A 13,578-nucleotide genomic window follows, 5' to 3' on the forward strand; every position below is an offset into this window, starting at 1 on the left:
GTATGCTTTTAGCAACCAACTACAAATTTGGTCGCGGAAGGTCACCTTTTGGCGACCAAAAATTAAGTTGGTTGCGGAAAAACAAAATAAGTTGGTTGTGGAACTGGCGACCAAAAGTTTGGTCGCCAAAAACTTATTTTTAGTGACAAAAAAATATTTTAGTCACCGTATATTGAGTTTTGGCTCCTAAAACAATTTAGTCGCCGAATGGAAAATAAAAAATTATTTTTTATCTTTTGACGACGAAAATTTTGGTCGTCAAAAACTTGTTTTCAGCAACTAAAAATATTTTAGTCGCTGTATATTGAGTTTTGGCTATTAAAACTATTTAGTCGCCAAATGAAAAATAAAAAATTATTTTTTATCTTTGGCGACCAAAATTTTGGCCTTCAAAAACTTATTTTCAGTGACAAAAAAAAATTAATCACCGTATATTTATTTTTTCTGACCAAAAAAAAGTTAGTCACCAAATTAATACTTTTGGCGACTAATATTTTAGTGGCCGTTAATTAAGCTTTGGCTACAACAAAATTTTAGTCGCTAATGCCGACCAAAAACTAATTTTGTCGCCAAAGGTGTGAAAATTTTAGAGGGAAACCATTTAATATTGTCCCCGCCTGTTCTCTGTTTAAACAAATCAGATTGTTCTCTCTCTCACACAGATTTTCCTTCACCCTCACCTCATCACTGGTGCCTCTCTCCCTCTCTCTCTCTCTCTCTCTCCTAAACACCCACCGCACCACCTCGGCTCATCCTCTTTCTCCTCCACTGGTGCCTCCGCCAGATCCGAGAAGATCGTCGAGATTTGAATCAGATTTGAGTCCTCATCTCAATTCCTGATCTCTTTCAACCTTCTCTCTACCACACCCCTCGAAACAAGCCGACCACAATTGATCTTCTTGGGCTGGGGATTGGAGCTGGTGGAGCCTTCACTGCTGGCTTCCCGGCTTTGTTCACTTCCATTAGAGGCGGGCTTGATGTTGCGGCGGCCAGTGGCGGAACTAGGAAATTAAGTTAGGGGGGGCACTTATTCATTACAATTTTTTATTTTTAAAAAACAAATCATGATCAACATTAAGATAATAATAATTTTATGAGCTAAATTTAAGCATAAGAAATTAAAAGTCATGATTAATAGGAACAAATCAAAATTCTATAATAGTGTGTAATAACTCAGTGCGGGATGGTGATGTAAGTTTCTAATTTTAGCCGCGGAAAAAATTATGGATCAAAATTTCTAATTTTAGAAAATAAAAACACATCATTTATAGCACAAATTATTATAAAATCTATTTAATTTTTATTTGACATAAAATATTAAAGAGATGATATTGCTTATAAATGATGTGTTTTGAATTGAAATTATTACATAGTCTTATAGTGCCATATAGCGTTACCTATTTGATGCTCAAAAAAAAATAAGAAATCACAAATCACACTAAGTAGTTTGTCAACTACCTAAAAATAATGAGTTACTTATATTCAATCCATAAGATTTTCAACTACACTATTAGTTTAGACTACTACATAAACAATATCACATGGTGCTCCTAAAGTATCAAATAACTACTTATTGTGAACAATATAATAAATCTTTAGCCAAAGAAAATGTTAAGAAAAAATGAATACATTTTGTATATGACCACAAAACAAAAACAAAAAAAATTAGGCGGGAGAGTGAGGGTGAAAAACTATAGTAATTTTGTTGCACAAAAGTGATTTCTTGCAACCAATTTAAAATATTAGTCGCCAAAAATATAGGCCAGGGTGAAAAACTAGGTGGGAGAGAATAATCTTTTAGTGACTAATATAATTTAGTTGCAGATATCAAAACGACATCATTTTAATATCTAAATGTACTAACAGACAATGGCCGACCAAATTTAGTTGCTAAACAACGGTGATATTTTTATGGTTACTTGTTGGCAACCAAATAATTTTGTTGGAAAATGTTAAGTTTTAGCGACCAAAAAAAAATTAGTCGTCGTATATTCATTTTTTCCGATAAAAAAAAATTTGTTGCCAAATTAGTACTTTTGGCGACTAATATTGTAGTCGCTGTTGATTGAGATTTGACTACCAAAAAATTTAGTCGTTACATATAAAGATTTTGCGACAAAAAATGAATTTAGTCGCTAAAGGTGAAATGTTTTTAGAGGGAAATCACTCAATACTTTGTTCAAACCTGTTCTCTATTTGCACCCAACAATTTGTTCAAACCTCTCACACATTCTCCTTCACCACCAAACCTCACCCAACTTCACCTCACCGCAGACCACCGCCACCGGCGCAGATCGCCACGGCCACAGATCGCCACTGTCGTCGATGATCCTCCTCCGTCCTCCGCTGGTGCCTCTCTCTCTCTCTCTCTCTCTCTCTCTCTCTCTCTCTCCTAAACACCCACTGCCATCGATGATCCTCCTCCTTCTCCTTCGCTGGTGCCTCCGCCGGATCCGAGAAGATCGTCGAGATCTGAATTAGATTTGAGTCCCAGGCCAAGATCTGACCGTCGTGAGCGATCCACACATATCTATCGGCGGCAGTGAAGACGGAGAGACCATGCCTAACGGTTGAGATCTGAATCAGAATTCGATTTCGCGATCTAAAAATCTCTTAAGCACTCAGATGTCTGTGATTTCTGCTCCAATCAACACCTCTTTCTAAGATCTGAGTCAGATTCGATGGCGGCGAAGAATGCTGGGATTCGGTAAGAAACGGAACCATTGTCATAAACATAGCATTTCATTTTTCTTTGAAATTCCCACACCGCCGTTCTTATCTGATTCTCATTCCTCTTTCAATTTTTTCTGAAATCTGATTTTGCACTTTGCTTTTTCAGCTGATAAAACCACGATTTCGACAAAGAAGAACAAGTTAGTCTTCCTACTCTTTGTTTTCTTTCTTTTTTTTTCCCACTCTGTTTATGTCGAAATGCCCAATGCTAGATTGTTCAGTTTAACATTATAAATCTTTGGTAAAAAAATGCATAGGTGTTCAATCAATCATCAGCGGGAAAAAAGGGGCTTCATTTGAGTTGGGTTTATCAGATCATCATCATCATCATTATCATCTTCATCTTCTGCATCTAAAAAGAGAGAAAAATGAAGTATGTGTTGGTGACAGGCGGCGTAGTTAGCGGTCTTGGGAAAGGTGTGACTGCCAGTAGCTTTGGTGTCATTCTCAAGGCTTGTGGGCTTCATGTTACTTCTATTAAGATTGTTCAGTTTAGTCTTTTTACTCCTTGAATGTGGTTTTTTTGAAAAAAAAATTAGCTCTTTTACACTATTGTTACTTTGAGTTATGTACAGAACTTAGCTGGGTAATTTAGGTTTTCTTCTTGTTGGTAATGTCTTTGAAAGAAGCCTACTTTTGTTTCAACCACCCTTGTGAAATGTTCACGATGTTTTGTCTTTTTACTAGTGCTTCCATTTTTTTTTAATTACAAAACCCAATTTGAGAAAACAACAAGTAGTTATTGCTTACTCACAATTTGCTCTTTCATTCAGATCCTTACTTTTTTTTTTGATCAGCAAAAGAAGCTTTATTGATGTAAAATTAGCACAAGATACAAAAACAGTACACCAATAAAGAGAGTTGGTGAGAAACCAACAAGGAAGAAGGAAACCAAAACAAAGAGAACAAAGGCACCAGCTGCAAACTCCACTTCTCTCACAAACAACCATACCACAGAGAGTTGATCCACATCTTGACAGCCGAAACACCAAACCAGGACAGGTTCATCTTGATGATCTTCTAAGGCACAAACCAGATGTGACTCCAGGTACACCTACAACCAACACCTACAGCCAGCCCAACAGCATCATCAAAGGCACAAACCAGCAGCCTACCAGCAACATAGCTTCTAGCTAGAGGCCTGACCACACACAGCATAACAGTGCACCAACCTGCAGCTGCCACTCACCCTTATTCAGATCCTTACTTTGAACACTGATGCGGGAACAATGTCCCCTTTTGAGCATAGGCAAGTGTTTTTTCTAGATGATGGTGGAGAGGTACAATTGGTACCCTTTATATTACTCTTGCGTATCCATTTTTTCATATATTTTTATTGTAATTTCTTATATTTAGTGGGTCGGGTTATTGTTTTCTTGCTATTGCTGGAAGTTCAGACCTCTTGAGTTCTCAGTAGGAAGATTTGGTAATTTGAGTTGTCAATTCTTTGATATACTGGAAGCTGGGTCACTTTGGTGGTGTTGCATTATTAATTAGTTACTAAGGATCTGCTATGAAATTTGAGTTATTTTATGTCATTACTCTTGATAATATTGGATCAAAGATTTAACTTATACGCACAAAATTTTCCTTGTCTTTATGAATTTCTCCTAAAATTCCATATCCAAATACATTGGAAGTATTATGGTGAGTATGTGATATATGGCAGCTCATAACTCATGACAAAAATCAAGAATATATGTGTGTATATATATATATATATATATATAGAGAGAGAGAGAGAGAGAGAGAGAGAGAGAGAGAGAGAAGTATGTGCATAAATGGGTAGATGTGTATGTACATGACATTAAATCATTGTAGTAATTAATATCTGCAGCATCAGTTTTTATAAAATAATTTAATTTATTATTATTTTTTAAAGAAGGAATAAAATGTACTGCAGTAGTAGAGGAGAGGAGAAGCAAAAATAGATCCATGGATTGAATGTCTACTCTTCATCTCCGGCTTGTAGCGGTCCCCTAACAGCACAATGATTTAATCATTTTAATGATCTTTTTTTTTTCCTAATTAGTTCTTGAAATTTTGGAACTTTTCCATTTAATTGTTTTTGTTGTTTGGCTTTTCTCGTAACAGATCCATATGCTGAGGTGATTGCACTATCTCCCAAGACCCTAATGGCAACAAACCAGTTCATTTGTGAGGTATGCAACAAAGGTTTCCAAAGGGACTGCGGTACTCTCTTTTCAAGGTAATCACCTATTCATTCTTTTCATTTACCTGATATCATATGCACAATGGACCATCCATTATCATATATATATATATATATAATGCCCATTCATGATTTACAAAGAAATCAATGGAAAAAATTGGTTTTGTTTTTGGTTTTGAGAGAGCAATCTTTTTAAGAGCCTGCCTGTGAATCATCTCCTTCCTCCTCAATCCTTTAGGGAGTTCTGTATCCGTGTGAGAAAAGGCCATGGAAAAATCTCTCTCCTTTACTTGATTATTCTACTCCCTTCCCTTGCAATTCTCTCTCTTTGAGGGAACTGCATAGCAATGCTTGAGAAATATTTTATAATGGCATGGTATAAGAATAATAGGGTAATAATAAAATCTATGTAAAATAATTTGAAAAACTGGTACTCATTCATTTCAAACCAATATATCTTGATTTGTTATTTCAAAATATTACTACCATTTAACAGGAAAAGGAAAAGGAGAAAAAAAATGGAAGAAACAGAAGAAAAAAAAAATTGTAATTCAAATCTCCTCCTTGAAAACACCACCATTCATCTTTTGCTATTCACGTGCAGTGGATACAATGTGAGGAAGGATGGATATTCATTTTTTTTATTATTATTATTATTTTTTGTTGTTGTTGTTGTTGTTGTATGTATACTGTGAGAATTGGAATTCCTCATCATGGAATTTTATGATCTGTGACGGAGGGAATATGTTCATGGGAATAAATAGCCTTTTTTCACTTTTTCACAATTTCATCATTGTATTCTCTGTATCCTTCATTTGCAAGTCTGAAAATGGAGTCAACATATACCCTCTGGTTGGAAAGTGGGTTGAGGCGCCAATTGGAAACAACCTAAGAGTTAATTGAACTCAACTGTACTGTACAGTAGACTAGAGGACTAATGGAGGTGATTAATATATCATCATGATATAATCATGCAGTTTTATTTTCATGATTAATATATCATGGAACAAATGGTGTGAAGTGAGAAAAATAGTGGTCTTTTGACACTAAAAAAAATGTGAGAAAAAGGCGAAAAAGGGCCGTTTGGGGGCGAAAATTCAAAATAGTCCCCAAACAGCACCAAGATCATAACAGTCACCTCGGCCTAGATTAAACAAACTTGTGAGAGCAAGCGGCGTACTAATAAGACGCACGGTTAGAGATTTAGACAAAAACAAGTGTTGTAAACTGCAAGTTATAGTAGCTAACTTGCTAGATCAAATATTCACTTATATATATATGCTGTCTAGTTATTGCAATATGAGATATAAAATCCAAATGTAAGCATTGATTGATAACATCTATTTCAATTAGTAGAATTATTATATTGATAGAATTTAATCTGCGAGTCATACATCTATTACTTATGGAATTTTCTGAGTGTAGTGCATTGATATTGCTAGCATTTTAATATTGATTGAATGTATACATATAAATGTTGAATTATTTACAAAATGGTGTTGATAGTCTTTTAATTTGTTCATGTTATCTTTACTTTCCATGGATCATTTTCAATTTTTGTTCAATTTTACAATCCGAGTGATGTGCAAATATTTTCATATAAAAATTACTTAACATTATTTTTTTTTCTTTTGTACGGATGAACTCGTGCACGAAGCTGAATTGTACAGTACTAGTTGGCGCTTGTTACATTTTTTGAAGGATTATATATTTTTGGATAGATGTATATGGAAAATATTTGGGTAGACTACTAGTTATATTTTTGGATAGATGCGTATGGATAAAAATTTAAAACATAATAACAACTACTTGTTATGTTTTAAATTTTTATACTATATGTGAATTGGATAATTATATAGATTACATGACATATTTAATTGCACGATTATGTAGTTGGGAATTACTTGTGAATGAAAACTTATAATAGTTGATTTTAATTAAACACGTTAATTTTTGACTGATTTATGTATTTTGTTGAATGTTCATGATTCAGTTGATTTTGTTGGTTTGAATGATTCTTGCAAATTACAAGTTATATTGAATGGTTTCGATTGATTATTATATATCATATAGGTCAAATGGAATTCTTTTTATATTTTAGTTGTATTTTGATAAACAAAAAGAATTGATTTGGCTACCAAAATTTGGTTTGGTTTTTTCTCTTTTGGCAATCAAGTGATTAGTCGGTTGATATGTAAAATGGACTATGGGAAGATGGAGCAACAAAGAAAAGGAGGATGGATTCCGGTAGTAAATCAATGGAAAGGTGGAAGAAGGAAAGGCATAGAAGCATCGCATGGTCTCTTCTCTGTTTTTGTGGATCATATACCATCAAAAATGGATGCTAAATCATTGTTCAAGTTCTTCACAAAATTTGGCATAGTCAAGGATGTATTCATTCCTTCCAAAAGACGAGTAGTGTCACATTCTAGGTTCGGATTTGTGAGGTTCGATTGTAATGTAGCAGCTGATATAGCCATTCAAAAAGCCAACGGTCTTCTGGTGGATGACCAAGTTCTAGAAGTCAAAGCTGCAACTCTAGATAGAAGAAAGAGGGAGGAGCACAACAGGCGGAATCCAGAACTTATGAAACCACAGTTCATCCGGAGAACTATTGAAACAAACAGATCCAGAGGACATAATCCATTTGTTTGCCAGAGATCCTTTGCTGATGTTGTGCAAGGGGTGAATTTGAACACCTCCATCAAAGTCACTGAAGAGGGTAATGGTTGGCTCTATGAAAGTGCCATTATCCGCCTGAATACAGAACACTCCATACACAGTGTTCGAGAAGCATTGAAGGAGAAAGGTCTGGAGCATATTTTGGTTAGGCATGGGGGTGGAAGAGATGTAATATTAACTTTTAACACTCAGGAGGAGTTGGCATCAAACATCGACAATCTCAAAGCTTGGTTTAAGGATCTGAGTCAGTTTGTGGCAGCGCTCAAACCTGGAAATCATTTTGTCCAAGAACGGTGTGTATGGCTCAAATGCTGTGGGATACCCTTACATGTTTGGAATAAAAGTACTCTCACCAAGATTGGTCGTTTATGGGGCTCGGTACTCAGCATTGAGGGAGACTTGTGTGAACCAAAATCATTCTCCCACGCCAGGATTAGGATAGCCACTACAAATATGGAGTTTATTGCTAAATCTTTAACTTTGGACTGCAATGGTGAAGATCATAAGATCTTTGTGTGTGAAGACCTCCAACCAGATCTCAGTAACCTATACCATAATGGCATGTACGAGGCCAAATCTCTTGCAACCTGTTGCAGTGTTGAGGAAGACAATATTCCAGTGATAGATGGTAAAGCGAGGGAAGAAGATGATGAGGTGGCAGCGGATAAGGCCATGTTTGGGGCTGAGCTTGCGTGTCCGATGGACACAATGGTTGAGGAGACACCCTGTGATGGAGGCGTAAACAGAGGAGGAGCGTGTGCTGAGAGGCCTCTGATAGATTTGATGGAAAAGGCTGACCACTTTTCAAATATCAATGATGAGAGACAAAAGTGTATTGAACAAGTTTATACACCTGGGTTCATTCGTTGTATGAATGAGGCAAATGCTGGTGGTGGACCCGGCATTAATTTAGAAGTGGACCTGGCCCACTTTGAAAAGCAGCCCGTAAACTGCAGGCCTCTTCATTCCAATGGCCCTTCCAGTAGGCCCAATGTACCTGCAACAGACAATGGTTCAATTTCTGGCCCTTTGACCAACTTAAACCCGTGTATGAGGAATAACTTTGCTCATACCCAGTCAGTTCACGACTCAATCTCAGTCTCCAGCAAAGAACATCAGCGAAACCTGAGGAATAAAGGGAAGATGAAGACACAAATGGAGGGGTTCACTAGCTTTGCTAGGATTCATGCGTACACAAACAACGCAGCCAAGAAGCACTATTCTAAATCTGTTATCTACAGGCCGGCTGCTAAAGCTCTAGCCCAGTCTAATTCATTTGCAGGTGATTCTTCTCTGAGAAACCAGATTCTTTCTGAAGCTGCAGCTACAATACAATTAGGGAAGTCTCTTGGAATAGACTACCATGGGAAGGAAGGCATTGTGCTTCACAAAATTGCTGAACTAGAACTTAAAGACAAGGAGAAAATTGCCAAGGAGGGGAAGGACCAGCAGTAAAGGAAAAGAGTAGGGCCCTATGAGAGAATCAATGGGTTTATCATGAAGTTAATATCCTGGAATATCAGGGGTATGGGGAAGGTGGAGAAACAGGGTAGAATCAAGAGGCTCCTAAAGGACAAAAATGTTGATATTGTTTTTTTTCAAGAAACCAAAAGGGCAATTATAACAGAGGGTGAAGCTAGAAGGCTATGGGGAAGTAAAAATATGGAGTTTATGTCTGTTGATCCTGAAGGAACAGCCGGAGGCCTGCTATGCATATGGGATCCTGCAGTTTTCACACTCTCTGGATGCTGCTGCAATAGGAGGTACATCCTACTCTCAGGTTCCTTATATAACACTTTTGACTGTGTTCTGCTTAATATACATGCCCCCAATGATGTTGGTGCCAGATCTTCTTTTTGGGCTAGTGTCTTAAAGCTTAAATCCCTTTTCCCTCTTCCTTGGTGCATGGGTGGGGACTTTAATGAAATTAGCCATATTAGTGAAAGAGTTGGTTGTTCTAGGAGAGACAGGGGCATGAAGCATCTTAATGAATTCATTGGTAATAGTGAGCTTCATGATCTACCACTTCATGGGAGGAGATACACATGGTGCAATGCCCAAGAATCAGAGAAATGGAGCAGAATTGATAGGATTTTACTAAGTCCTGAATGGTTGATCAAATTCTCAATGAAACTGTGGGGTTTACCCAGGCTAATCTCAGACCATTGCCCTCTATTAATGATGGAGGATTCCAGAGATTGGGGGCCAAAACCCTTCAGGTTCCTAAATGCGTGGACTCTTCACCCAAGCTTTGCTCAATTCTTTGTCTCATCATGGTCAGATACCTCTTTCGTTGGCTGGTCTGGGTATATACTCTCCCAAAAGCTAAAGCATCTGAAGCAAGTCTTAAAATCTTGGAACATTCAGGTGTTTGGCAATATGGCTTCTAAAATAAAATCTTCAGAAAATGAATTACATGCTCTGGACATAACTGCAGAGGAAAGAGCACTGAGTGCTTCAGAAAAGGCAAGAAGAAGGGAGATTAAAGGCGAGTTGTGGAAGCTATATAGAATGGTAGAATGGATGTGGCATCAAAAATCTAGATTGAATTGGGTTATCAATGGGGATAAAAACAGTAGGTTTTTTCATGTAGTTGCAAGCTCTCGGCAGAATAGAAATCTCATCAACTCTATTTCAGTAAATGGAGTGTCCATTGAGGATCCTACTGGAGTTAGGCAACAAGTTCTCATTCACTTCAAGGCCCAATTCTCTGAATCATGGGTTAACAGGCCTTCTCTGTCAGGGGCATTCAACACCATTGACCCGGAATATGTCTCCCAACATCTGGTAGCTGAGTTCAGTGCAGCTGAGGTACTTGCAGCAATCAAAGACTGTAACAATAACAAAGCTCCAGGCCCTGATGGGTTCAACCTACTGTGCTATCAAAAATTCTGGAAGGTTATGAAGACGGACATAATGCAGTTTTTCAAAGAGTTTCACTCTAACAGCAAGCTTGCATATGGCATTAATAGCTCATTTATCACCCTTGTTCCCAAGGTGGACAACCCTATTGGTCTATCTGACTACAGGCCTATTAGTCTTGTGGGATCAATATACAAAATCTTGGCCAAAGTCTTAGCATCCAGGTTAAAGTCAGTGCTCCCCTCAATAATTGGTGAAACACAGACAGCCTTCTTGGGAGGGAGAAATATTCTGGATGGGGTGTTTATTGCTAATGAGGTAGTGGATGGATGGAAGAAGGCCAAAAAACAAGGGTTGATTCTCAAATTGGACTTCGAGAAAGCTTTTGACTCTGTCAACTGGGAATTCTTATTCTCTTTGATGGGCAGTTTTGGTTTAGGGGATAAATGGATCGCTTGGATGAAGATTTGTGTATCCACAGCTAGAATCTCCATTTTAGTGAATGGCTCACCAACTGAGGAATTTTCACCTCATAGGGGCCTTAGACAAGGGGACCCGCTCTCACCTTTTCTATTCAACATTGTGGCGGAAGGTCTAAACATTCTTCTAGTCAGAGCCCTCAATCTTGGTATTCTCAAAGGGGTGGTTGTTGGATCTAACAATGTTCTTATCTCACATTTGCAATTTGCCGATGATTCAATCCTTTTTTGTGAAGCTGACTATGCCCAATTGGTATCCATTAAAAGGGTTCTCAGATGTTTTGAAGTATTATCTGGCCTCAAAATTAATTACCACAAGAGTGTCGTCTGTGGTGTCGGTGTAGATGAAGGCTGCTTAAATATCTATGCTTCTCTTCTCAATTGCAAAGTACAGAGTCTTCCACTAAAATTTCTGGGGCTGCCTCTAGGAGCAAATCCTGGAAGGAAATCTACTTGGAAGCCTGTAATTGAAAAAATCAAGGCTAGACTGTCAGGTTGGAAGAGAAAACTACTGTCCTTTGCTGGTAGATTAACTTTAATTAAGTCCACTCTATCTAGCTTACCTATATACTTTCTCTCCATGTTTAAAATGCCGGAAGGAGTGGCTAAGGAAATAGAAAGGCTAGAGGCTGCCTTCTTATGGGGTAGCAGTGATCTTAAAAGGAAAGTGCATTTACTGAAATGGGAGGAAGTTACAAAGAGAATTGATCAAGGGGGACTTGGCATTAGAAGGGTCAGAGACGTTAATGTTTGTCTACTCCTCAAATGGTGGTGGAAGTTTGGTATTCAAACCAATGCTCTCTGGAGGTCAATTGTGTGCAGCAAATATAAAATTAACAACTCCTGTTGGTTCCCTCCTTTGAGTCTCTCATACAAACACTCTAGAGTCTGGAGGGACATCCTCACAATAGGGGCCCTCAATAGGCCTATCTTTAATTTCTATGTGGGCCAATGTGGTGTAAAGGTTGGGAATGGCTTTAGAATCAGATTTTGGTTTGATAATTGGTGTGGTGGCCTTTGTTTGAAATCTTCTTTTCCCCTCCTCTTCAATTTGTCAAATGATAAGGAAGGTTCCCTCAATCATTATTACGCAAGGAGGTCAAGCCCATTTGATTGGAATCTCCCCCATAGAAGAGAGTTATATTCATGGGAATTGGCTGAAGAGGTGAGAATGAATGCTCTCTTATCCTCTGCTCCTTCTCTGTGTTTGGATTGTGAAGACTGCTTCGTATGGTGCACAGAATCTGGTCAAAGCTTCTCTGCTTCTGCCCTTTATTCTCACTTCTCATCCCTCTTAGGCCCTCATCTCAAGGTTAGCAAATTTGTTTGGAATCCACTTTTGCCCCCCAGAGTATCTTTCTTTACCTGGCTAGCCTGGAAATCTAGAATCAAATGTTCTGATTTTCTGCTCAAGATTGGATCCCTTGACAGCAATGCTTCTCCCCTCTGCCACTTCTGCAACTCTGAAGTAGAAACTGCTCCCCATGTACTGCTTCATTGTTCTTTCTCTTGGTCAATATGGTCAGTGGTTATTAAGGATTGGGGCCTACATTGGTGCATTCCTAAGTCTGTGGAGGGCCTGCTTTATTGGTGGATGGGCTGGAAATTCAATAATTTTGACAGACTATTATGGAGAGCAATCCCCTTAATTGTACTATGGTCCATTTGGAAACTCAGAAATGAGTGTGTATTTTCTAATACACAACCCTCCCCTTCAGGACTGTTAGATCTTATAAAATACAGATCTGCCATTTGGCTCAAAGCTTCCATTAAAGAATTCCCGTACTCTGTTGATGATCTGGTCCACAATTGGAGGCAGATTAGGGGCGGAACTTAGTGCTCTAGCTTCAGTCTAGTGCTATCTGGGTTGATGTTATGTTCCAGTGTGCTACCTGGGTTGAAGCTCTGTCAGTGTTCTGCTATTCTGTTTCTGCATGCCTGCCTTGTTGTTCTGTCTGCTGGTTCGGTTGAGCTGTGCATCAGTGCTATATCTGTGCTCTGGCAGTCCAATTCTGGTCAAACCACATGCATTGCCTGCTGCTCCATTTTGGTCTGTAGGTGCCACTGTGAACGCCTATGCAGTGTTGATCTGTTCTGCTATTTTGGCAAAACAATTTTGGTCTGTTAGTGGGTTTGCCGTTGTTGCTACTGCAGGTTTGAACTGTTCGATTGCTGTCTGCTACTGCAGGTTTGAACTGTTGATCTGCTGTCTCATTTTGTGCAACTCGATCCCAGGTTTTAAGTTGAGCGGATTGGTAGCTGTTGTGCAACCCAGATGTCTTTTAAGCAGCAGTGGTTCTGTCCCTTAAGTGTGTGTGAAGTTCAAAGTGTTGTTGTAGTCTGTAGTGCAACCCTGTTGTTTTCCTTCTTTTTTATTTCTGTTTGTGTCGCTGTTGGTTTCTCACCAACTGGCGCTTGGAGCTTCTGTAAGCTCCAAGCTCCTCTTTATTGATGTCCTGTATCTCTTTTTGCATACATTCATCAATAAAGATTTTCTTTGCCGATCAAAAAAAAGTGATTAGTCGGTGTTTCACCATTCACATTTAGCGACGAAAATGAAAGGGTACATTTGGCGACTAAATAATTAGTCGGTAAAATTATTTATTTTGACAACTAAAATGTTTGGTTGCAAATAGGTCTATTGCCGAC

General features: G+C 38.2%; 1 long non-coding RNA gene across 2 annotated transcripts; it reads left to right on the forward strand.

Annotated features, from left to right (window-relative positions):
- Positions 1-2,183: 2,183 nt before the first annotated feature.
- Positions 2,184-4,940, forward strand: LOC114275720 (uncharacterized). 2 transcript variants are annotated; one of them, XR_014350442.1, is made up of 4 exons: positions 2,184-2,707; positions 2,840-2,873; positions 2,991-3,223; positions 4,828-4,940. It is a non-coding gene; the product is annotated as an uncharacterized LOC114275720 (long non-coding RNA). The 2 variants fall into 2 exon arrangements; XR_014350441.1 differs by lacking the exon at positions 4,828-4,940 and having other exon boundaries at positions 2,185-2,707; positions 2,991-3,237.
- The last annotated feature ends 8,638 nt before the right edge of the window (positions 4,941-13,578 follow it).

Source organism: Camellia sinensis, chromosome 14 (assembly GCF_055761805.1).
Source record: "Camellia sinensis isolate YWXY chromosome 14, ASM5576180v1, whole genome shotgun sequence".
Lineage (NCBI taxonomy): Eukaryota > Viridiplantae > Streptophyta > Magnoliopsida > Ericales > Theaceae > Camellia > Camellia sinensis.